Below are 4843 nucleotides of genomic sequence, written 5' to 3' on the forward strand. Positions count from 1 at the left end.
GACACGCCTCATGGAGGACGATGAGTCCAAAGGGGGGTTGTCTGTAACACCCTTGGCAAACACAACATCGTCCCACTCTTAGGCTATCCCACATCGGCCGTGGACAAGAGAGATCACTGGTTCATAAGTAATGTCTTGCCTCTTCAATCACCAACGCGTTTTGGGCAACCAAAAACAAATCCGTGAGCTCTTCGTGGGCAGAGCGGACAATATTGGTGGTACGAGAGGCCGGGGTGTTACTGTTGGTATCAAAGCCACTCTTGTGCCGTTCGGGATGACGGGACACGCCACATCGAGGACGATGATTCCAAAGGGGGGTTGTTTGTAACACCCTTGGCAAACACAACATCGTCCCACTCTTAGGCTATCCCACATCGGTCGTGGACAAGAGAGATCACTGGTTCATAAGTAATGTCTTGCCTCTTCAATCACCAACGCGTTTTGGGCAACAAAAAACAAATCCATGAGCTCTTCGTGAGCAGAGCGGACAATATTGGTGGTGCGAGGGGCCGGATGATACAAGTTCTGCTATAATTATTTGTGCAAAGCATTGTTACTTCTTTTGTTTGTTTGGGACTTTGTGTTAAATTTTGCATTTTTTTGTCAATATTATATATGCATATCTTATCTTGGACATCTTGCACAACGTCCTGACGAGTTAAACCGCGAAACCAAATTGTTACTAACGGTTTGGTTTGGTTCGGTTTAAGAATTCTACGGTTCGGTTTGCAAAAACCAAAAAACGTTACTAACGGTTTGGATAAAACCGTGGACACCCCTAATATCTGATAAGCTTGTATTGTGGATCATTACATCAGAAGGCGAATTGAATATTATTAATTAATGTACATACAAAATTGTTATCTATGTTTTCATTAAAAAAATTGGAATTACTTTAATGGTTTTCACCCGTACATGTGAAGCAAGCCATCATTTGGCTTTGATGCTTAAGTACCCCGAGCTACGTGTAATACCCAACTACCAATTGACTTTTCTGTAAAAAATTTTTTATTGTAACATTTTTACGTTATCAAGTTACGCAAAGAGGCATGGTGCATTGAACAAATTCAAGGCCGGAGAGTGTAATATTTATATATGAATTTTAGTTTATATGTAGCTATTAGCGGACTTGATGCTCTGTCAGTTTATACGGTTATAAATTATGAGAACTTATTGGTATGTTATGATTTTTATAAAAGTGACATTTGAATTTTAGGAATAAATTATAAGTTGGGATTTTAGGATTCTTTATATTGTTCACAAAATATGTGTAATGTGAATGGCTGAGAGCTCATGTGAGCCATTTGAGTTATATGCATTTCTAGGATACATTTGCAGTGTATGAAATAAGACATTTGAATGATAATAGAAATTGATTTCTAGGATTTCATACATGTTAGTGCAGTTTGTTTTCTAAGTGATAATAGAAATTGTGTGGCATGGTTTTTTTTAAGGAAATACAGTTTGGTTTCTTCAAATAAAGAAAAGATCAAAAACTTTTTGGCTCATTTGGTTATTATACATCAATTGAGTTGAAACAAGTCATGAAAGGTTGTTTGGGTACAACTATAGAAAAGGTAAATTAAATGAACTTCAACCCCTCGGGAAGATTCGGGAGCGTTTGGATATGCATCTTTCTTTCTTGTCCTAGATAAACACTGCTACTGAGTGCAAATTTTCCCAACCAAAAACACTCGTGAGGTGAACTTATCATATGACTATATCCATTAATGTCAAAGAAATATTCATATTTCTGGATCCATTCATTACCCAAGAAGCAATCATGAGGCAAATTTATCAATGTGCTTATTTTCTTGATAATAATAATAATTATTATTATTCTTTTTTCTATTTGGTATATTGCAATCAAGAACTCATTTCTAGGAATCTATTTTCATGTTTTAGATGTGGCAAGATTTTATTTCGAAGGCAAAAGGAGGGTTGGATATGATTCAGACTTATGTTCAACCGCAACCTGGTCAAGTAAGTGCATTTTTGTAACAACTATTATCGAATCAACCGTCTTATTGGTGGGACCGGTTTTAAAAAAACTTGTACTTTTTGCATGTTACGTTACTTGAGAAGTAAAAAAGGATAGAACTAAAATGTATTCATGATAATAAACGAGCCATGTTTATTTTTTAGCCGAGTGTATTTGCAGTGTTAACAAAATGTATGGTCGGAGAAAACAAAAGGTGAGATTTTGTATAGAAATGTTATTATTTTTTAATCTGGTTCTAACCGCCATAGTTCAAATAGATGATGCTCATATAGACTCAATCAAACCAGTTATGTAAAAGATGTTAATGGTTTTTTTTTCTTTTTCTTTCCGTATTATTTTGAAGACATGTATGATTTGGTGAAGTTCATTATGCTAATTTACCGACCTGTATTCTTTGTTCATCTCAGAAGGTTACATTGAAGACACCATTCATAATAACGGAAACATCGAGCATGTTGAGGATTCCATAAAATTTGAGCAAGGTGAGCTAAGAACTGAAGATACATCTGTATTTTATACTTACTTTTCATTGGAAATTTGAAACTAAGCTATTATATGCTCCGTCTTTTCGTTTGAATTGGTTGAAAGTGTACATGTGATGGACAATAATATTTACTGATCAAGTTGTTCAACTACTTGAAACTGAAGATGAAGTAGTTGCCAATTTTCTGGAGAGCGTGATGGTGGAAGTGGCAGTTGTGGAGTTTTTTTTGTATGTTCTTGAACATTTGTTTTAACTTATTTTGTGTTCCTTCATTTACATTCGTTATGTATAATTGACAAAAATAATTAAATGCAACAAAAAAAGTTACTAATTCGTAATGTTTAATTTTGTTCATATTTTGGTTCTCTAATGTTACCTTATATAGTAAACACTTAAGCTTGGGATAATGGCATTACTTTCTCTAAATGCTAAAAAAAACCTACAAAATGCCATTCTATACTTGGGTACACATGAGTTGGTATGGTTCGGTTAATATTTTAAAATGAACTACAGCTAAACATGATGGTTACTTACAAACCAATGCTAATCAATTTTCAATAATTTGGTTATTGATTCTCAGTAGTTTTGGAAAAACTACCCGTAGCGAAGCACAAGCTTACCCACTAGAATATGATTTTGGTATCTGAAATCTTGAGTCTTTATCATCCAGGTAAACATGTTTCTATTATGCGGTTAGATACAAATGTGATGACATTGTATATGAAAGACATGAATTCATAGATTGAAGTAAAAAAGCAAAAGGATGCTATATTTTCTTTGTTATGATTAATCTGTTACTATACCTTTTTTCTTTAAATCTTGTTTATACTTCACTCATTATACTTTTCTTTATACATACGAGTCAATAAAAGATGTATTGTTCCCTTGCTTGGGTTCTTATAGCCTTGTACGGTATTTATTAATGGCTGAAATTTTATCAAAATTTTCAAAACAAGTCCACATAATGATAGTCCAAACAGGACAAAATAACATATTGTGATTAAAAACGACGCATCATGACTTTTGTGTGTGTATATAAAGCATCTTTTAACATTTTGGCTGCACATAATGACCAAAACATGACTAAGAAAAACACTAGACATTCACTGTATGAAGACAAAAGTCCTGATGTAACACACACGTAATGTTGACACCATAACGAATCGAAACGCTACCAACCGAATTAGTGGTACATTATTACCTTGTTCTATGCTATAGAATTATAGATAGACCACACTATGCTACTAACTCAGAAACTTTAATAAATATTATATATATAATAAACTATTCATATTTCGTGAGACAATTAAAAAATTAACATAAACGAGTACCGTCTTGCAATTTTTGCTTGTGTTGACCTTAAAGACTCCCCAGTCCTCACCTGAGTTGTCTCATTAAGCTTGTTCTAACTCAAGCTCCACCATCATATCTTGCATTAACCCATAGCAAACTAAGGTGCCGTCACAAACCAACACCAATGCCATCAAAGTTCTATAGCGTCTGCGTCGCAAGCTAAACTCACACCGACCAAATCCTCATTACGTCACAACTGCAACGCGCGGGCACAACTACTAGTATTTTACTATTCATTTTATATGTAAGTGTTTAAGTCTTATTTTCAATTTTCTTAATGTTAGACTTAAATTCATCAACACTATTCAATTTTAAGCATTTTTATTTAACTTTTTTATCGGACAACAAACAAAGAATTGCATATGTACTTCGTACGGGGTGACCCAATGGCAAAAGGTCGCAGCTAGCTTGCCCAACCCATTTATTGTAAAACCCGGATGCTCTCATGATCGAACTGGTTATCATAAAGATCTCAGCCTTCCTTCATTGAGTCACACATATCCCCTTCAAAGTGTTTTTTGTGAAGGTTGAACGTGACTCAATGAAGGAAGACTGAGATCTTCATGATCCCAGTTCGATCCTGATGGCGTCCGGATTTTACCACCAGTGGGTCTTATGACGGGTGGGTTTTCCCCGAAGCTGGAGATAACTTGGAGACACTTAATGGCTCCGTACGGCTGGATTGGGCCAGTTGGCGGTGATCGTTTGCCATTGGGTCACCATGTATAGAGTAACTAGGCATTATATGTTTGTTGGCCGTTTAACAAAAACATATAAAATTTCCAATATTTAAGGTTCCGATTAATTGTGATATTGTTATCTTATGCATATTCTTTCTGAAAAGTGTGTTTTTGTTTAAATAAGAATTGGTTGTTTAATTTTTTTAACTTCACATAGTTGGGATATCCCAAGAATCTAGCTTTCTATTTATGGTTACATCATTATATTTCAACTGAAGAACTACAATATTCATCATAAATGATCAGGTATCCAACCATTTAGAA

This window comes from Bidens hawaiensis, unplaced genomic scaffold, assembly GCF_021521415.1.
Source record: "Bidens hawaiensis isolate Kalapana, Puna unplaced genomic scaffold, B.hawaiensis_p1.1 tig00009662_1, whole genome shotgun sequence".
Taxonomy (NCBI): domain Eukaryota; kingdom Viridiplantae; phylum Streptophyta; class Magnoliopsida; order Asterales; family Asteraceae; genus Bidens; species Bidens hawaiensis.